Raw genomic sequence first — 22,798 nt, 5'->3', positions numbered from 1 at the left:
ATTTGTCACCACATCGTGGACTTGGAACACCAATGTTACGTGCAAAAATACCAACCCCTACCAGAGAAAGAGGACGGTCACAAGAAGAAAGGCAATTTCATCTTTTTCGATTTCGAATGCATGCAAGAGACTGGCATTCACATTCCTAATTTCTGCGTGGCTCATCGAGCGTGCGAGAAGTGCATTCAAGAACCTATCTTCAGTCATTGCCCTCACTGCAGCAAGATTCCTGGAGGGCGTGAAAAAATCTTTCGGGGGCCAAACACGTTAGCCGATTTTGCCCAATGGGTCTTAGACCCCATCGACAAGACGTGGAGCCAAGAGGACATCGGACTTTACGGAGATTGTCATCGTCATGCCACGGTGATGGCTCACAATTTCTCCGGATACGATGGACAGTTTCTTCTCAGATACTATACGGAACATGGCACCGAACGTCCTAAAGTGACTTTGAACGGAGCCAAAATCATTTTCATGCAAGTGGGACAAGTACAGTTTAAAGATTCGATGAGCTATTTGGCCATGCCTTTGAGTCGAATGCCTAAAACGTTTGGAATGACAGAAATGGCTAAAGGGTACTTTCCACACTTTTTCAATACGGAAGCCAATCAACACGCCGTTCTACCCCATTTACCTGAGGCTCACTATTACGACCCCGACAACATGCGTACCGAACAACGAGAAGCTTTCTACGCTTGGTACCAGGCTCATGCCTCTGACCCCTTCGACTTTCAGGAAGAAATGCTAAAGTATTGTCGTTCCGACGTGGACATTTTACGGCGTTGCTGTGGAAAATTTCGAGAACTGTTCATGGAACACGGAGGGGTCGATCCTTTGAAAGAAGCTTGCACCATTGCCAAAGCGTGTTCCTTAGTGTATCGACAACGATTCATGCCTGAAAACACCGTGGCTGTCATCAGTCCTCAAACGACCCACTATGTCAAGCGTCAATACTCGGTCAAAGCCCTACGTTGGTTACATTACTTGTGCGACAAGGAAGACAAGTGGATTCAGCATGCCCGCAACGGAGGGGGCGAAAAGACCATCGGAACGTATTCGGTCGATGGCTGGGACTTAGAAAACCCCAAGATCGTGTACGAGTTTAACGGTTGCTTATTTCACGGATGTCCCGTTTGTTATCCTGACCGTGGCACTAAAAATCAGTTTTTGCAACGAACCATGGAAGACTTGTACCAGGACACTTGTCAGCGACGCCTAAAGTTAGAACAGGAAGGATACCAAGTGGTGGAAATGTGGAAACACGAGTACGATCACCGTATGAAAACCGATCCCGAGTTTAAACGCCTCGTGGAAAGTTACCAGTTCATGGACCCGCTGAACCCGAGGGATAGTTTGTACGGAGGAAGGACCAATGCCACCTGTTTGCTGTACCAAGCCGACGAAGAGAACGGAGAAGAAATCAAATACTTGGACGTGTGTTCGCTGTATCCCTACGTGTGCAAATATTGTCGGTTTCCTGTAGGGCACCCGCAATTGTTCACGGAACACATCGACCTGGTCAACATTCGACAATACGAAGGCTTGATCAAGTGTAAAGTTTTGCCTCCCACGAACCTATACCATCCCGTCTTACCTCACCATTGTCAAGGCAAACTGATGTTTCCTTTGTGCCGTACTTGTGCCGAAACGTGCAACCAAGACCAGCCTTGTCATCACAGCCAGGAAGAACGGGTCTTGACGGGAACCTGGGTCAGCGTAGAATTGTTCAAATCTATGGACATGGGATACCAACTGTTAGAAGTGTACGAAATTTGCCACTTTCCCAAGACACAACAATACCACAAGGGTGACCCTACTCAGAAAAGCATTTTCGCAGACTACGTGGATGCCTTTTTGAAACTGAAGCAAGAAGCCAGCGGCTATCCTTCCTGGTGTCACACTCCCGAAGACCAAATACAATTCAAAGAGAAATACTACGAACAAGAAGGCATCACTTTAGACCACATCGAGAAAAACGAAGGCAGGCGATCGTTTGCCAAAGTGATGTTAAATTGCTTGTGGGGTAAAATGGCACAACGCCCGTGTTTACCCAAGACGGAATATTTGACAGAACCTTCCCGCTACTTTCAGATGATTCACGACAAAACCAAATTCATGAAACACGTGGACGTCGTTCGCGAGGATTTGATCTTAGTCAATTACGAAGAAGATCTGGACTTTGTACAAGACGACCCCTTTGGAAATGTCATCATTGCGGCTTACGTGACAGCCCATGCTCGCTTAAAATTGTACGAAGCTTTAGAACTGTTAGAAGAACGCGTCCTGTACTTTGACACGGACAGTTGCATTTACATCCATCACCCGAGTCAACATCACCCTGACATCGAAGGAGACCGTTTAGGAGCCTGGACAGACGAGCATCCCGACGACAAGATTCTAAGTTTCGTCAGTGGCGGTCCCAAAAATTACGGCTACGAATACCGGGACAAACAAGGAGAAGTGCACACGACGTGCAAAGTGAAAGGACTGACTCTGAATCATCGTACCAGTCGTGTGGTCAACTTTGGGGTATTGAAAGAAGCCTTGCAATCGGAAGAGGATGGAAACTTTAAAGTGACCACTTACCAACCGAACAAGATTGTACGTTTACCCACTCACCACATCGTCAGTCGACCTTTGGAAAAAGTTTATCAAATCGTGTACCAGAAGCGAGTTCGACTTCCCAATCATTTCACCTTACCGTACGGTCACGTCGGTATTGGTCTGTATATAAAAAGGAACCCTAGGCAAGATCGATAGTTCATTGTGACTACCAAGACCGAGCAAACAAGATGAATACTTTGAAAGAGACATCGTTCCAGTTTGGGGATTGTAAAAAAGTTGTATCTTCCTCTAGTGTGACTAATACTGGATGGATAAGACCCAGGCATTGCGACGGAAAATGTCCGGAAGGAAACTGCGATTGTCCATGTGGTTACCATTGTAATTGCGTAACGGAGTTTGCAGACGAGTGCGATTGTGAGCCTTGCGATGGATACGATGCTGTACGTTGTGACCTGAGCGATGCCGTAAAGCATCATGGGAACTTTAGTGCCCCTACCCCTATCATGGAAAGTGATGCTGTGCGTGTCAAACCTGTCGGATGCGAAAGTGATGCCGCTCGTCCTCTTGGACATTTTACTGGGTTTCGTTTTAAAGGGGAATGTTCACCTTCACGTCTACCCCCCTACGGATGTCATCCAGCCTTGAGCAAACTCCTACCCATGTCACTCAACCCTCATCGAAACGAACCTGTGAAAAACGAATATTCGTTTCCTGTGCGTTTGTCGGAATACTGCGACTTTGAAAATCGTCTTCAATCGTTCAAAGGAAAATGGCCAAAGTATCTGGGAGGACCGACCCCCGAAGAATTAGCCAGAGCCGGATTTTTCTACTTGGGCGAAGGAGATAAAGTCAGGTGCTTCAGTTGCGATGTGACACTTCACCACTGGGAACCGCAAGATTCGGCCTACGTAGAACATGCTCGATGGTCACCGAATTGTCATTACTTACCCTTAGTGGGACCGAGACATTGAAGTAACTTCTTACCATAATAATCTGTTCATGGATACTTTACAAGAGAACATTCGTGCTTTGCCTGTGGAGTTGAGAGAACGCATTTACCGAGAGCTGGTCAAAATACAAGTGAAACGTAAAGAACAATTGCATCCGTTACGTCACCGGTGTTTGAACCACTGGTACCTGAAGGCTATACAAGGATTGATTCAATTGAAAGTGTTCCATCGGACAGACATTGATCAACGATCCTCTAGTTTTAAAAAGGATTGGTTTGGTATGGACGATTCTACCTACATCATTGTAAACGTACTGCATCGAATTCCAGAGGAAGAGTTAACGAATTACCAACATCTTGAACACAATGTCAACTTAGTGAAAGAGGAAACTTCTGAACGAATTGTCATGTGTAGATTAGTGACTCAACGATTTAAATTTGACACTGAAGTGAAACCATGTTTGTGCAAAGAGTACATTTCTTGTGTCAGACCAAAGAGGATTTAGTATGACCTATTCATGGATACTTTGCTAGAGAACATTCGTGCTTTGCCTGTGGAGTTGAGAGAACGCATTTACCGAGAGCTGGTGAAAATACAAGTCAAACGTAAAGAACAATTGCATCCGTTACGTCACCAGATCTTTAACCACTGGTACCTGAATGGTATAAGAGAACTGATTCGTCAGAAATTGTTTCAGTGGTCAGACCTTGTTCAACACTTTGAGTTAGTGAATGATCGAAATGTTCATTATTTTGGTTACTTCGAGATTCACCTACAGCAATACATTGAGGAAGACAAGTTAAAGGATTATCAACATATTTTACGTGGAATCTACTTAGAGGAAGAGGAAACTTCTAAACGAACTCTGAAGTTTCGGTTACAGTATGCAAGATTTAGATTCCCTACTGGAGAACGAAGATCTCTGGCTAGAAAGTACGTGTATTGTTTCCGAAACAAAGAGACTATAAAAACAGGCTGCCATGCCACGACTTATGTCACATGTCATCCAACAGATTCCGTGGAAGGAACTCAATGACCATATTCAAACCGTGGATCATTACCATCGATTATTACAAGAACTGTATCCATTCAATTTGGGACGACAAGTGGTGTGTGTCTTAGTGACTTGTTTTTTGGGATTTCGTTTACCAGCCGATTCTTTGTGGACTCTTTACGATCAGTACTTACCACCTCCATGGCCTTAAATGGTCACGAAAAACTCCTTTTGCTCAAAGCCTTGCGTTTTCATCTGGATACTTCTCGACCTCTACGGGAAAAAAAGATTCGTCAACTTTTAGCTACCCAAGACGTGTATGACGATGTGTGTGTAGCTTGTGACTTACATCCCCATTGGACAGATGTCCGTGCCTGGAAAGAATGGGATTTTGAGGCTTGGACCCAAGAAGTGGCCCAGTATGCACGAGAGTTGTTCAAGGAAAAAAGTTACTTTTCAACCCGTGTTAGTGACGGTGCCAGAAGAACCCGTCACCCAGGACAGGACTGTCGTGGACAGACCTGAAAGACCCTTTCGGGAGGACACTTGTGTGACCTTACCCCCTGTTGAACTGGTTAGAACATTACCCAAAAGATGTGATTGTTGTACAGACACTTGTGTTTATTCCACGTTCATCGTTATCATGTGCCTTTTATCCTTGTACTTAAGCCTTTGGCTTTTATGTATTTTTGTCTTTCGTATTCATGTTTGATAAAAAACATTCAATAAACGTGTTCTGAAAAAGTATATAAACTCTTGTCTTGTTCGTTTTCGTGTCACAAGTGACATTTCTCACACCATGGCTACCTCTGCTGTCTCTGCTCCCTCTTCCTCTACTGTCAAAGTCATCGACGAACACTTAGATCGTGCCAGTTGGGAGGCTTTGTATCTTCGCCATCCCTTTAACATGCTCATTGCTGGACCTAGCGGTTCAGGCAAAACCGAATTCGTCAAACGTTTGATCGAACATAAACATCATTTGATCGATCGGCCACCTCAACGGATCGTGTGGTGTTACAAAGAGTGGCAATCGGCGTACAGCCTCTTGCGAGAAAGTCAAGGCGATTCCATCGTGTTTGTGGAAGGCATTCCTAAAGAAGACGACGGCATCGTCTCTGACTCCCGTCAAACCCATTTGGTCATTTTCGACGACATGTTAGGAGAAGACGAAGAAGAAATTAAATTGTGGTTCACGCGCAAAGGGCATCACCGTAATGCCAGTGTCATTTACATCACCCAAAATTTGTTTCAACAAAGTAAAGCCCATCGCACCATCAGTCTCAATGCGCATTACGTGGTCTTGTTTAAAAGCCCTCGAGATAAATCGCAAGTGCAAGTCTTAGCCAAACAGTTAGGAACGCCTTGGCTGACTCAGGCGTACGACGATGCCACTCAAACGCCACACGCCTATTTACTCGTCGATTTGAAACCTACGACCCCCGAGGATTTGCGATTTCGTACCCACTTGTTTCACCACTGGTGCCAAGACGGAGGGCCTGTCCTGTACACGTCTCCGTCCTCGACTTCATTTCACTCCCCATCAAAAAATCTATAAAAACCTCAGACCCTTTTTCGTCTGTCTCACACAGTGTGAACATGACGTCCCTTCAGTCGCATCTTCCCGTCAAATTGATTCGTGCCTTGTATGGCATCAGTCGAGAAAAAAATCCACAAACACGAGCCCGTGTCTTAGAAGCTAGTCTCAAAGAAGTCTTACGATGGTTCACGGTGACGGCACGTCAATTACTCCAAGGAATCATTCAGATTCCTCATCAAACCCAACGCTTTTTCGATCGAAACAAAGTCGCTTTGGTCCAACTGGCCGATCCCCGCATCGACACTCAAACCAAAAAACAAATCATTTTGAAACCTGGAGGGAGCGGTACTCTAGGAGGGGTCATCATTCGCTCACTCTTAAGATGGGATCCTAATGCCCCCAAAGTTATCCCCAAGACAAAAGTCCAACGAAGCCCCAAGAAGAAAAAGAAAAAGACCAGGTCCCCAAGAAGAATAACTTCTCCAGTGGCAGGACCCTCCTCTTACCAGACACCACCACCCCGGAAAAAGAAAAGAAGCCCCCAGAAAAAGAAACAGAGAAAAAGCCCCCAGAAAAAGAAAAGTCCACAGAAGAAAACTAGTCGCAAGAGAGGCACTTCGGCCAGGACGCAACCTTACACTCGCAAACCACGACCTGCCACGGCAGTGACTGCGTCTCCGGCATCCTCACGTTCATCCACTTCTCCGTTGATGACACCCAGAACTGAAGAGTACTTGGAGACGTTGATCACACCAAGAACATCTCCGTTGATGACCCCCAAAAGAACTTCCCCAGTGGCAGGACCCTCCAATTTAGTGGCAGTGGCTGCTGCTCACAAAGTACCTTCTCCCAAAATCAAAGTCCAAGAAAGATCGGGCATGTTACAAAGTTTACTGGATTTGTCCAAGCAAGAACTGGCTCGATTTAGTCCGTTGCGTACCCCTGCACGACGTGTCATGCCTGTCCTCAAACTGATAAAACGTAAAGACAATCAGTGGCGACGCGTTCCAGTATAAAAAGAGCCTGTGACCAAGTCGGGGTATCAGTGAACTTGTAAAAAAGATGTCACCTCCAAGAAGCCACAAAAGAAAGAGACAAAGGCAGACGCGTCATCCGACAAAGCGCTTAGCCAAGCATCGACATTACCCTAAGAAAAGACACAGTCGTTCCAAGAAAAAGAGGCGTCAACAAAGGGGAGGATTCCTTGGTGATTTTGGGAAAAACATTGTCACCTTTATGACAAAGCGATAGTCCCAAAAAAAAAGATAAAAGGGTGTGCGTTAAGTCATCGACGTTAGTGTCTGTTCGGTGAATGTCCCGGAACCACAAGCAAAAAATGTCACCCTCCAGAAAACCCCAAGGAAAGAAAAGGAAAGGACTGCCACCACGTTTAGCTAAACATGGGGACATGTTATTTGTCCTGTCCAAAGCTTCTTCACCCCTACGAAAAAAACTCATTCAAACGGCCTCCAAAGAGGTCATCGATACCGTGTGCGAATGTTGTTTGAACGTTTTGAAAGGCACGATCCCTTTGTCCAAACACCAGAAACAATGCTTAGGAAAACATCGTCACGTTCTTCGCCAAATGGTTCGAAAGAAAATTCCCATTCGTCAAAAAAAGAAGATGTTGGTCCAACGTGGAGGCATTTTACCTCTCTTGTTAGGCCCCATACTGAAAGGAGTCTTGGGGACCATGTTGGGAGGACTGGTGGGAGCAAGATAAAAAGGCCCTCGGAAGTCCCAAGATCTCAGAATCGACCCCTGACAACCCCATGGAAGGACGAAAACTAGCTTTAGTGCCTTACAAACGATGGATGGAATACCATCGGTGGCAAGAACAACGCACCCCTCATTTACCTCCCAATCCCCATTTGAGCGAGATGTCCCAGTTACAACACGAATTGCAATCCTTGATGGATCGCCAAGATTTGTCCGAAACAGAAAAATCGCAAAAGTACGGTCAACTCTTGCAACGACTACAACTCTTTCACCAGAAAGCTTTAGACGAAACAGCTCTACCCACTTTGAAAGATTTTAAGGCCTTGATGAAAAGTCCAGCACCATCACCAGTACCGGTACCAGTTCCACCACTACCCGTGACCAAGACAGAAAAAGGAAAAGAAGAAGAAGAAGAAGGGTTTCAAACTCCACCAGAAAAAGTACGCAAGTTAACAACACCACCTACCTCCAGAATTGGATGGATTAAAAAGATGATGGCCACCCCTTCTTCCTCACAAGAGAAAAAGAAAGTGAAGACAGAAGTGAAACAAGAACCAATATCCCCTGCTCAGACATCCTCCTCTTCAACACCTATTGCCGGTCGCACACGCAAAGCCTTGCAATCCAAGAAAATACCCCAAGAGAAAAAGAGTAGCCTCTTCCAAGAGTGGGTGCCTTATTAAGACACCAATCAACACAAAAAAATGGAAAAAGTCTTAGCTAGCATTTACTACGATCCCTCGCATCCTGCAGGTTACGCAGGAGTTCAAAAATTGTATCGTGCTGCCAAAACGCGACTGAAAAGTCTCCGTTTACCTCAAGTGCAACGATGGTTACAAGAACAAGCTACCTACACTTTGCACAAACCCATTCGACGCAAGTTTGCCAGAAGTCGCACCCGAGTGGAAGGCATCGATCATCAATGGCAAGCCGATTTAGCCGATGTCTCTCATTTGGCCAGCTACAATCGTGGCTACAAATATCTGTTTTGTGTCATCGACGTCTTTTCCAAATTTGCCTGGGTCGTGCCCTTGACTTCCAAATCCAGCAGCGAGTTAGTGCGAGCCCTGCAACGAGTGTTGAAACAAAGTGGCCGTCACCCTCTTCGATGGCAAACGGACAAAGGCACCGAATTTCTGAACCAAGCTTTCCAAAAAGAATTAAAGAAACGTGACATTCATTTTTTTACCACCGAGAATCCCGAAACCAAAGCCAGCATCGTGGAGCGTTTTCAACGCACTTTGAAAGAACGCATGTGGAAATATTTTACGCATCACCACACTCTGAAGTACATCGACATCTTACCGCACCTGGTGCAAGCGTACAACCAATCTTACCATCGAAGCATCGGACGTGCCCCGCAAGACGTGACTCCCGACAATGAAGTGTTGGTGTTTGAGCGTCTGTTCGGTACGTCCCCGACGAGGGCTGTCCCCAAGAAAAGTGGAGAGTTGGCCGTAGGAGATTGGGTGCGCATTGGCAAAACCAAACGCAGTTTCGACAAAGGTTACTTACCTAACTGGACGACCGAATTGTTTCGCGTCACTGGACGAGTGCATGGCCGTCATCCTGCCGTCTATAAATTGGCAGACATGAACGGAGAAGTGCTCAAAGGAACGTTTTATTTGCCCGAGTTACAACGTGTCACCAAAAAAGAAGACAACGTGTACGACATCGAAAGCATTCTCGAACGCAGAACCCGTAAAGTGGGCAAAGGACGTGTCAAAGAAGTCAAAGTACGTTGGAAAGGATATCCACCCAGTTTCGATTCTTGGATCGACGCTTCGCAAGTCATCGACTATAAAAAGAAGTGACCATCATGCCCTTTCACACATCAGACGCAGCTACGTCGACCAATCCTCCTTCACCTAGTTCTTCTGTGCAAGATTTACAAAAACAACCCTTGTGGGTGTGGTGTGGAGAACGTGTGCCTAAAACGCAAATCGTCTTTTTCTGCCAAATCTTCGTGGTGTATTGTGTCATCGGGGCAGCCATCGCCAATTTGAGTTTGCAACAAGGAGACAAACAATTGTGGACCATTTTATTGAGCAGTTGCATCGGTTACCTGCTTCCCAATCCCTCCCTGAAATTCTCCTCGAACGGGAACGTTGTGTCCAGTGCCAGTGCCAGTCACCACTCCAACAACAACCACAACCAGAACCCCATTTTGGGCGGAGACACACCTCTGACGTCCAGTAATATCCCCTCGGACAGCCACAGAACTCTGGAATTATGAGTCACCAAAACCAATTTTACTTGACCTTACCCAGTGACAGTTCCATGGAGGTGTTTCCCAATAACACATTGTGCTGTTACACGGCCAAATTACCTCAAGCCATCCCCTTAGATCACGAAGCCCATTGGGAAGTGGCTTTAGTAGAAATGATTCACCCTACACAAATCCAAAACATCACCGAAAAACAAAACTTTTTTGAGGTCGAAATCCTGAACCAACAATTACAAGAAGCCATGACTGACATCGGGTTTTCAGGGATCACAAGACCAGCCAGCAAACCAGCCTTCAGTATCTACACCTTGAAAATTCCAGCAGGGTTTTATTTTAGTGGCCAACATTTGGTGGACACTATTGTGGACAGGTTCGAGTTCGCCTTTGGCAAAGCCCTGAACAGAGCCAAAAAAAGTGTCACCCTGGAGTACCATAAAGTGGCTCGTCGCTTACTGATGAAATTTTCAGATACGGACACATTGTCCTTCAGGTTCAATGGTAGTTTGTTTGAAATTTTGGGTGGACATTCAACAATGGTCACAAACAATTGGAGCCCCAAGATCAACAGTAATATGGATTTTTACAGAGCTTTTGGAAAACCGGTAGAACTGAACCAAGGACTGAATTTAATGTTCGTGTACTCCGATGTGGTGGAGTACAACGTGGTGGGACACACCTCTGTGCCATTACTGCGTGTCATTCCTTTCAAAGTGGATTCTACCACGAACACTGACGAGGAAGGTGGAAACACTTACCACGTCCACCGCGAATTTGTACATCCTCATTATTTACCCGTCAGCAAGTCGTATTTGGACACGGTCAACATTACTATAAAAGGAGATTTGGGACAAAATATTCCATTCACCAAAGGAAAAGTCACGGTGAAACTCCATTTTCGAAAACGGTTCTCTCACGATTCGTAAGTAAGTCATGTATCCAGTGTACCGAGGGGTTGCACGACAGCGAGGACACGGTTTAGGAGATATGTTAAAATCGGCGTTTCGTTCGGTGGTCCCGGTGTTGAAACCGATGGTGACACGCGGATTGCACGCCTTGAAAGATGCGGCACTGACGCAAGGCAAAGAATTTCTCCAAAATGTCATCATCGACAAACAAAACCCTAAAGAAGCCTTCATGAGGGCAGGCAAAAATGTCTTGCTGCAAACGGGCAAAGACATTTTAGGCCGACGAGACACACCTATAAATGCCCTGCACGCTACCGAGTCAGGCATTCAGCAAGGACAAGGCAGAAAGAGACGACGAAGAAAACACCCTTTCACCAGACTTCAAGCGAGAAAGGCCAAGAAAAGAAGAACCGTTCGAGACTTAGACGTTTTCGATTATTGAAACACAGAAAAAATGATGCACCGAGAGTCTTGCGCCTGTTCCAAGACGGAACTGGATCTGTTTGCCATGCCCCCCACCATGATGACGATGCAAGAATCCCAGTGGGTGGAATTTCATCCCGTCTCCTCATTGGCCGATTCCGCTCCCATCGAGTTTGAAATCAAAGGACAACCCGAAGATTACATCGATCTGAATAGCAGTTACTTGTACTTGAAAGTCAAAGTTCTAGATAAGGATGGAAATGATATAGACACTGAGCCAGTAGCTCCCGTCAACAATTTCATGCATTCCTTGTTCAGCTCAGTGGACTTGTACTTGAATAACAAACTAGTCAGTAGCAGCATGGATACTTACCCTTACCGTGCCTACCTGGAAAATCTCTTGACGTACGGAATAGATGCCAAGGATAGTCATCTCAATGCTTGCGTGCTATGGGAACCTGACGAAGCGGGCGAATTTGATAAAACAGGTCTTGAAGCTGACCCCAAATCAAAAACAACCACCAATGAGGGATTTGTAGAACGAAGAAAGAGAATCATGGGAGTCAACCAAAGTTTAGAACTGATGGATCGTTTGCATTTGGACATGTGGTTGCAAGAAAAATATTTGCTGAACGGGGTGAATGTTCGCCTGAGACTGAATCGTAGCAGTACCGCTTTCCATTTAATAGCTGACAGTGCCGATTACAAAACCAAAATCGAAGAAGCCAGACTCTACGTACGCCGTGTGGAAGTGTTACCTAAAGTAGGTAACGACATCAGTCAGACGTTGAGCAGAACGACCGCCAAGTATCCCATACGACGCGTGGAAGTGAAAACTTTCACTATTCCTAGGGGACAGAAATCCATGATCGAAGATCATCTGTTCCAAGGACAGCTACCCAAACGTTTGATCGTTGGCATGGTCTCGAATGAAGCCTTCAACGGAGCCTTCACTAAAAATCCTTTCAACTTTCATCACTTCAACGTGAAGAAAATCGAAGTCAGTCGTGATGGCAAGTCCTTGTGTACCCGACCTTTCGAACCCGACTTTGAGAAGAAGAATTACTTGAGATCGTACTTGTCCCTGTACGAAGCCACGGGTCAGTTAGGAACCAACACCAGTCACGGTATTACGTACGACGATTATGACGGAGGCTATGCTTTGTGGGCTTTCGATTTCACTCCAGACCAAGGCAGCGACGAGGGACATTTCCACCCTATCAAATCCGGCCAGATTCTTGTGGAAATTCAGTTTGGAAACCGAACCCCTGAAGATGATGTAACGTTGAACGTCATCCTGTATGCAGAATTTGATAATACCATAGAAATCAACAGTTTGAGAGAAGTCATTCTAGATTATTAGAAACCATGGAAGACTGTTATCCCTCTTTACAAAGTGGAGAAACTTTGGAGACGGAATGTGAGGAGATCGTGGAAGAAGGATCCCAAGACAAAGACGAAGAAGTTGTCATGATGAAGTCAAGATGGCCAGAACAAGAAGCCCATTTAGTCTCCTGTTTTGCCAAACACTTGGTCGACAAAATGACGGAATTGATCAAGAAAAATTGCTATGGATGTCAAAACGATCATCCCAGTCAAATTCAACACGATAAATGCCTGATGTTAAGTCAAGAAGAAAAATTGGACGAGTATCTGGACGAAGCTTGGAGTCTCATCTCAAACAAAGACGTGTTGCACCAGTGGTATAAAGACTTGCGTGAGCATTCTTGTCCACCATTAACCACTCAAGAGATCCATCGTATCGAAGCTCTCCTGAATCAGAGTGAGGAAACAGAACGAATAACCGTTTATTCGTCAGACATTTTCAAGCAAAAAGTCAGGATCGAATTGACGACTTATTATTACCTGTGAAGAAGAAAAAAACACAAAACAATGGATACCTGGGAACTTTATTACCTTCTGAACCACAGTTCGTATACGTCTTCTTGGAATCCTGTCGTCTGTGCTAAAGATGAACTCCCTCATCGCAAACCTAAAGACCATCAAGCTTACGTGATCAACACGGATGACAGTCATCTCCCAGGAACCCACTGGGTAGCCGTCTACTTTCCTCAAGAAGGATGTGTGGAATATTTCGATTCGTACGGATTGCCCCCTTTGGAAGACGATATCATCGACTTTATGAGAAGAAATGCTCAAACCACCCGATTCAATAATGTGAAATTACAAGGCACAGATTCCTTGGTGTGTGGACAGTACTGTGTGTATTTTCTGCATCATCGCAGCCTGGGCTATTCCTTAGAACATTTAGTGACTCATTTCGATCCTCGTTCTTCTGCTAGAAACGATGTGAAAGTAGATCGATGGTTTTGTGACCATTATGCTTATCTTTTGTCTCAAGCTAGGAAACGTAGTGTCCATCAATGGCCTAATGATTTCCAACAGTGGAAATCACAATTTCATTCACAACGTTGTCAGCCTTGTTTAAAGTAGATTGTATTTGAAGAAAAAAATGTTTGTGATTTGAAAAAAATGGTTTGATGTTATAGTGTTAGATTATTGTTAAAAAATGTTAGAGTTGATGTTTAGTGTTAAGTGATTTTTGAATAAAAAATGTTGTGTTTTGAAAAAATGCTTTTGTCTTTTGTTTAGCTATAAGAATGTTGAATTGATGCCCTTTCATTTCTTACTATCCCTCTCATGACAATCACTGAACGTTGCGAATCGAAAACCGTGTGGGGGATGTTTTCCTTCACGTCCGCGCTTTCACTATAATAACCGGGGTTGTTTCCAGTCTAGCCATCCATTGTCGACTCATCCTCCTAAGAAGATGTGCTCCAAACTAGCTAAGCTCAACGAAGCCTACGTGAATTTGCATAGGGTCAGACACAGTCTGATACCGAAGCCAGAAGAAATAGAGAATGTGAGAATGTTAAAAATCACTGAAGACCTGATAGAAGAGCTCTTCAGAGAAGAAGTGAACAGGGAAAAAGAAGAATGGACGGAGAAGTACAGACTTCAGAGACAGCAGCAACAGCAGCAACAACAGCAACAGCAGCAACAACCTGAAGCTGACAGAGGCTTTGTCGATTGTCGTATCGACACCAAAGAGTTCTTCTTCTCTTTCCGAAGAAGCAGACCTATCGCCAGAAAGTCTATCCTCAGAGGACATCGCATTCTTAGAAACTAAAAAAGAATGCCATAGCAAACAAAAAAACAGCCCTTTTCAGGGCTACCCCAATACTCTAGAAAAGAAGTAACGATCGATTTGCCAATGTGTGTGTGTAGGTAGAGTAGTGTGAAAATAAACACTAACTCTTTATTGATAGTGAAAGTGTATGTGTTGGTGTGTTAGTGCTTGTAAGAGCTCAAGTAAGTTGGTGTGGATAGTAGATTAAAATGATATCTTTTCTTAGTGTTTGAGGTGTATATTTGGAGTGAGATTGAATTGTTTTGCGTATGTGGATAGTCTATTGAAGTGATTTATAAAAAATTTTAAAATAGTGATGGGTAGCATAAAAAGTGAGTGAGTGTTTCTTTTAGGTCCGCGCGTTGTTGTTTTTTTTGGTCATGATCAAGGTAAGATGAATTTTATGTTATTAGGGGGATGTTTTCCTTCACGTCCGCGCTTTCAGTATAAATTGAAACTCGTTCGGCAGTCCAGCTACCCTTGTTGATTGATCAACACCAAAAAATGAACACGAGACTTGAGAAACTGTTGGAGCTTCATGTGCATCTGGAATATGCCAGGCGCATATTAAATGAACTGGCCGCGGAAGCCATTGTCGAGGAGGGAAGGATAAGAGAGGAGGAAAGAAGAAACAAAGAAGAGGAGGAGAGAAGATATAAAGAAGAAGAAGAAAGAAGATATAAAGAGGAAAGAAGAAACAAAGAAGAGGAGGAGGAAAAGGAGAGAAGAAATTTCAAAATCCCAGAGAGCGAAAATTGGGATTCTGAAGCGACATATCCTGTCTCTGCTCTCTCCCCCCAAAAGGTAAAAAGTAACTGGGGGATAAGATGTGTATGTGGCGCCAGGCCTGGAAGGTGCCACCATTAACCAGGTGTCCATGAAGTTCCAAACAAAACAGCCCTTTTCAGGGCTACCCAATACTCTAGAAAAGAAATAACGATCGATTTGCCAATGTGTGTAGGTAGAGTAGTGTGAAAATAAACACTAACTCTTTATTAATAGTGGGAGTGTATGTGATTGTGTGTTTGTGTTAGTAACTAATAAAGTAAGTTTGTGTGAATAGTAGATTATGGGTTTCTTTATTGTTTCTTAGCGTATGTGGAGAGTATAGTTTGGGTTATATTATATGAAATGAGAAAAGTGGGGATGTTTTCCTTCACGTTCGCGCGTTGTTGGGTCATGATCTAGGTAAGATCGATTTTATGTTTTTTAGGGGGATGTTTTCCATCACGTCCGCGCTTTCACTATAATAACCCACAGTGTTCGTTGTTCAAACCATTCTGCAAAGAATAAAAAGAAGATGGCGTCAAACCAAATCGACAAAATTCAAACCTTGCAAGACGTTTTAGACAACTTAGGAATAATGGAACAGATGCTATTAAGACTGGTTGAAGACCATTATTCCTATAGTCCCCATCGTGTGAAGATGGAAATTAATAACTTAAGGAAAGCAAAGGACAAGATTAGTGGTGTCATGAAAGAGATCAAGGAGGAGAAGGAGGATGAAGAGGAAAGAATAAGAATACGCAAATGGAACGAAAAGATTGAAAAAGAAGAAGAAAATGAAAAGAGGAAGAAAGAAGAGGAGGAAGAGAAGAAGAAAGAAGAGGAGGAGAAGAAAAAAAAGAAAGAGAAGAAGAGTGTAGGAGATAAAATAAGAACTTGGTGGAGGAAAAGAAGAAATTAGAAGAAGAAGAAGAAGAAGAAAACCCAAAGGCCCTTTTCAGGGCCAGCCATATTTCTCGAAAAGAGATAGTCTTTGAATTGCCTACCCCTTTTTTTATTTTATTTTTTTAAAAACAAAATAGAGACCCTCCCTGTTTCAATTTTACATAGACCCTATACAGTCCCAAGGGTTTATGTCCATGTTAAATTTACATAGACCCTATATTGTCCCAGGGTTTTTGGCCATGTTAATTCCCATAGACCCTATATGTTCCCACGATTTTTCTCCATGTTAAATTTACATAGACCCTATATTGTCCCAGGGTTTTTGGCCATGTTAATTCCCATAGACCCTATATGTTCCCACGATTTTTCTCCATGTTAAATTTACATAGACCCTATATGTTCCCAAGGGGGTCTGTAATGATAAATCCCATAGACCCTATAAGATCCCCATTAACTACTTCAGTAAAATATATTTCAATTACGGTATTAGTCCGAAATATTGAATTTTAGATTCTTTTGCTATCGTGAATTTATTCGATATTTAATTAGCTGTATTACATTCTAAACGGCAGACATTATACAAGTATGATGTTGGTAAGTGAAATAATATCGTAGTTTTATATGTATTTCTTATATCCGAAAATTGAGCTTGTTGTAGTTTGATATTGAAATGTAAGTTTATGTTGAATATTTCAATAAAGTTTTGCTGGCCAGAAGCTCAAACAGGCTTTGTCTTTTGCAGTTCGATCCCGAGTACCTTCAATTCCCCAAGAATGTAGTCACGTCTTCATCATCGAGTGACACTACATCAAATGACTTGAACTTCCTTCCTTTCTTCTCTCTCTCTCTCTCTCTCTCTCTCTCTCTCTCTCTCTCTCTCTCTCTCTCTCAGAATTGAGAAACGGATTGATTTAGGGTTTATGAAGCAAAACACTTCGTAAAATTACCAATGGCGCTTTACTGAAATCTATCTTGTGCTAAAAATAGACCATGCTTTATCTACGCCCGGCTACCGCCATATTGTATTCGCACCAAGCACTGATAGAAGCTTAGTAACACGTAGTATTTCACGACATATATGCAAAAATAAAGTTGTTTTTATTTGCACTTCCCTCACTATGTAATGTTTTCATATATTCAACTATAATATATGAGTGTGTACAGTAATAATTTTGTACACTTTATTTCTTTGTAATTCTTTTTTGTATTGTTTTCAAGTCTACCCTGAGTAAAACTCTTTTATGTGGACATTAAAGGAATATATATATATATATATATATATATATATATACGTGAGAGTGAGTGTCCCAAATGAATGTGTTGAAAACAATAATATTCATTTATATCTAATTTATTTCCCTTTCAGTTAGTTTTTGTTTGTAAAATGTGATTTATTTTAAGGCTGGCTGTCATCATCAGGAAGAGAAGTTTATGAATTGCTGTTTCCATCAATACATACGTGTAATTATAATTCCAGGAAAATGTAAATGTATATATCTTTTAATTAAGGAAATATAATATGCACGTAGGTTAAATAGAATCAAACATTGCTGCTCTTTTCAAAACCATAAATCTAATGAACATAATGCATTCTTATATGTTCTAAATCGCCATGCAAGACTTGTTTATAAAACTGATATTTAATTAAAAAGATACATTTTCTCTCCTCTTTTCTTAACTTTGTTACCGATAAAACATCAGAAATAGAAAGATGTAATCAAATCACTATTGCATAATACAAAATAACAACAAAAAGACCCACAAAAAACAAATATTGATAAATTATTTTTTCAATATATTGAAGATAGATGCAACATTTCTAAATTCACATCAGAGTGTAATTGTATGCGCTAAGCAAAGTCTAAGAAATAATCATTTTCACCATACAGCCCTTTTTAGTTATATGCTAAAACATGAAACACATATAGGAATACTTGATCGACAAGTATCTCTTGGAATTTTCATCTCAAAATATTCAGGGCATATATCGGTGATGAAATGCAGGCAATTTGTCTATTATACTGTTCTAGAAAGATTTATCAAACTTGACTATATGATTCATACAGTCTGCACAAATGTAACATAATATTGGAATGCACATTTATATTCAGATGAAAAAAATGTAGCGCCTAGTACATGGTTTTCAGTGAACAATAACACGGAAAGATCACTGAACGCCATTAAGCCGGTTCGCCTTGTTCGAATGGCAATTTTCTGGAAACTGATACCACTGCGGGCGATGTTTCACAGAGGTAAAAAGTACAAGCGCCATTGGTCTATCAGTACAAGTCCTGGACAGAAGCTGGTTTTGAAATTCTGAACGATCTAGTAGATAATCACGGTAATTTAATACCTTTTGAGATAATAAAACAAAAACTGGAAGCGATGATTTCTTGAAATACTTCTCCTTAATATCCAGAATTCCTAAAGCATGGAAAGATGCCATAAAAAACCACCTAGTACATAATAATTTTGATAAGCAGGAGGATAAAATAACGAACTTGCAAAAACAAGATTCACTTGCAGAGTCAATATGAAAAATCCTTCTATTTTTGCTTTTAAGCAAATAGTTGCAACGCATAAGAACATTGAAAAATACACTGCTAAGGTAAACAAAAAAGAGGACCAATTTCTTCAAAAATGGACCTCAACAATGAACATTTAACTTGTCTCTGACTTGAGGGTAAACAGGAACAAAATACTGTAATATCACAAAGGCCATGTCACCTTGATTGTGTGCCATATGCGTGTGTGTGTGTGTGTGTGTGTGTGTGTTTTCATTTTACTTTCTCTGTAGATTATATTTATTATCCCTAGATTATCTGATAACCAGAAATGTTTGATTGTAAGGTGACCCTGGGATGGTTCCCCGACCCATTGGTCAACCTATTACGGGGTTTAAAAAAAAAAAAAAAAAAAAAAACGAACAAACAAGCGCCATTGCCGATTTGCCGCTTTTCTTCGATGTTTTGATTTTGGTGCTGCGAATTATTTTTGTCCTTTCTTACTTACTTGTATTTTCATCTGTATTTGCCAAATACATTACTTCGTTGACTGAATTTCCTATTTCTTGTTGAAAATAGTTTCGCTAACTGCTTTTTTGTCTCAGTGCAATTGAATTGAAAGTAAAATGGCACATTAAGCTGCACGATAAATGTATTTAAAACCGTTACTTTTGTATTGCATGAATATGTATTGCATTATGTCCGAACCTTTGTTGTCCTTCCAATAATTGTTTAGACAATTGCCTATCCTATGACTTTCTAATCAGTATTTCTAATAAACATCTTAAACCTATTTATGCCTTATGAATATGATCTTTACTTTTTCACAAAACTTGTTCACTGTCAAAAGGCGTAGAGACAGGTGTATTTGTGCAATTTACTGTCCCCATAACCTGTTTCGTGCTTTATTATGTGTCCTAATCCCACCTGCACACTTTCTTGAATTGGATTCCCCATATTAACTGGTAGAACAGACATTTGCCCACAGCTGCATACCTGTTGCAAAATCTCTATCTCAATCAAATCTGAGTTTAAAGAATATGAGATAGAACGTTTGTCTAATGCAGTAGCAGAAGAATTATCACGAATATAGTATCCGTTACAGAACCTCAAATCAGCTACAAAGTTACAATACACAAACAATAATGAACATACCTGAATTTTTTTGCCAACGTAGGTCTAGCTATAAACATATCAGATAACGCAAAGTACAAAGTACTAATCGAGGGGGTGGGACCAGTCGAAGGAGATATTTTCATAAATATTTTCGACCTACATGAAAAAGTGGGATGAAACCGTGATAGACATAACTGTTATGGGTTTATATGTGAAGAGACTAATTTGAATATCAGTTCTATAAAGTTAATTCTTTTTATCTGTACGTTAAGGTTTGTGCTATTTTGAAAATAACCAAATTTATTTGTTATATGCTTTCTTCTTATTTCAACAAAATATTGACATTGAAAAAGTTAGTGAAATTCATGCACCTTACTAGGAACATAATTCACATTTGTGTTCAGATATAACCATAATTTGCTACCTTCAGACTCATTTGGAAACCTATGCTTTATTTTACAAAAGTTTGTTAAAACTGGGCGAAATTAATAGCCAGGAAAAACAAAGTAACAAATATCCTCCTGGCAGTTGAAGATCTACAGTTTATTGGGCTATCACTTTTTAATTTTATCTATTTGAATGCCAAATTATGTAATGTTCGAGTGTTTTCACTTTTATTATATTTAACTTGGTTCTCAAATTGTTTTTGTCATGAAGATGTATGATGATCTTTTCAGATTAAAATGGAAAGAAAATTTACCATATAACAATCAAGTACTGTTTGTGTCTATTTAACGAGTTTTTCCAAAATCAAATAAAATAAATGACTATTTGTTTCCTTTTATAATTATAATTAGTGCCGGTGATGTACTATATTAATATAGTGACTTGTGGACAGGGTTTGTTTGTTTTGAGTACAATTATAAAGCCAATTTTTAAACAATCATTAAACATTGACTTTTACAAATGTATCTTATCGACGATAAGAGGCTGATTTGCACATTTTTTACTTTTTATGATCAGTACTCATTTTGAATTGACAGGTACAAAGATAATGCAGTAAGGAGCTGACGAAAACCCAGGAACCTGGATGACGGTCACACAACAACCTCATTATCGTATATAATGGCTTTGGTGTCAGGAAGAACAAAGTGATATACAAAAACCACTTCCGATTTAAGAGAATACCCGGTAAAAGGGACATAGAAAACTATATTGCACAAGAACTAGGAATGAATGGCAGAAGTCGTAATAAATAAAGCACTTGTGTAGTATTAACTAACTGCTTCTCACCAAAAGTAAACTGCAAAAACGTGATGCCTTAACTTCATGAAACAGGAAATTTTAGATAAAATCGAGTTAAAATATATATATTGCTAAATAGCACGATTTATACACATTAATAACACTATACAGAAATGTAGGGGTTGAGTGTCCTCCAACAAATGATACCATACAGTGTGTGTGATATGTGTGTTGATTGTATATAGCATGACCTTATAGAACAACATTTGTGTGGTGTATATTAAAGCCAATTTGGAAAGGCAAACTGATATTCTCAGATCTATTTTTCCCCAGAAAGATATATGTTACTATTTAATGTTTTTGTTTAGTATTTCAGAACCAAAATAAAGATATTACTTGTTTCATTGATTGTATTATTGTAACTGTCTGTATGTCAATCAGCTGCTTCGATAATTTAAGAGAATTCATCCTATCTAATACCGTCTAGCCCTTTGACATCCCTTGTGTAGTTCTGACCTATGGAATCCGTGATTGGCTTTTTCCATGTAATTTAAAACTTCGAACGTTTCGTGTGCCAAACGTTGCAATTATCGTAAAAAGAATCAAATACGAATACATTGATTCAACGTGCACGATGAATATTACAATTAATCAAGAGAAATTAAAAAGCTTGAATGCGAGTAACATGTATTGCATATAAATAATTAAACATTTTAAATATAAATGGAATGCACTAAATATTAATATATTCATTAATACATATATGCATTTCAAATAATGAATATGACTTAACTTTGGTATTATATATATATATATATATATATATATATATATATATATATATATATATATATATATTGGAAGATGATGTGACATGTACTATACTTATTTCAAATCATGGATTCTATAATCAGACTGACCATTTTACAGATTGTTTACTTCCAACGTTACAAGAATATAACAACATCGTAGTTCTTGTTTGTATGAACCTGAAGAGTTTATCAAAAGGCCCATCATTCGTCCGGTACCTTTATCCGTCGTCAATCGTCCGCTATCTTAAGTTTGTTCTCGCTCTTCCTTCTAAATTACTGGATGGATTTTCATTTAAAGACACATTCATCCCAAAGTCTAATTGGTTCTAAACAAAAATTGTCGCATGAGTGTCCATTGTATCCGCCAACTAATCCTGCATGGATAATCATAATGACATGGGGTTTTCACTGAAAGACTTCATATGCTTTCTCATTGTTCCTTATTGAAAACGATGCCAGTCTGATGTTCAGTGTGGCCACCGTAGCTGCTACCTTGCAAATATTGTCATCGATATTATTCCTGAGCAGTTGGGTATGGTATATCGACATGAGATTTTCCCTGGAAAACTTCTCGTTATGTATAGAATGCCCAAAACATCTTCACATGGTCCATCTTGGAAGGCCTTCGTAAAAGTTTTGTTATTGCTCCAACTCGTGAAAGAAAAACGTTTTTATCGACATAGGGTGTTTTCAAAATGACATCTTATGTCTCGTGCATCTACTTGAAAATAGCGAAAATATGACGTCCAATATTAACTCCACTACGGCAAACTTGTAAATCGTATTAACACTACTCTTTCTGAATGGATGATCGTATTGATAGTGGGTTTGCGCTAAAAGACTTTCTTATTATGTTTAGTTTGACTTTGAGGAAATGATGTTCTTCATATGTCATCTTTAACCGCCAAAAACAACCATCTTGAAAATCTTGTTACAGCTGCACTTCAACAAATAGTGATATCGATTTGGGATTTTCATGAAAAGTCTTTATATAATATCAATATGGCTCTAAAGGAAAATTATGCACATCTGCCATCCA

General features: G+C 40.9%; 1 long non-coding RNA gene across 1 annotated transcript in view; it reads left to right on the top strand.

Annotated features, from left to right (window-relative positions):
* The window catches only part of LOC149791163 (uncharacterized), a 43,673-nt gene extending 22,322 nt beyond the window's left edge, over window positions 1–21,351 (top strand). Inside the window, exon 2 of the long non-coding RNA XR_016423153.1 lies at window positions 20,746–21,351. This is a non-coding gene — a long non-coding RNA (uncharacterized LOC149791163). The remainder of the gene's footprint in view (window positions 1–20,745) is intronic.
* Window positions 21,352–22,798: the final 1,447 nt, after the last annotated feature.

The sequence above is a fragment of the Sinohyriopsis cumingii genome, chromosome 9, assembly GCF_028554795.1.
Source record: "Sinohyriopsis cumingii isolate HCF-2022 chromosome 9, ASM2855479v2, whole genome shotgun sequence".
NCBI lineage: Eukaryota > Metazoa > Mollusca > Bivalvia > Unionida > Unionidae > Sinohyriopsis > Sinohyriopsis cumingii.
Note: the sequence above shows the minus strand (reverse complement) of the source record. Positions and strands in the feature narration are given on the sequence as shown.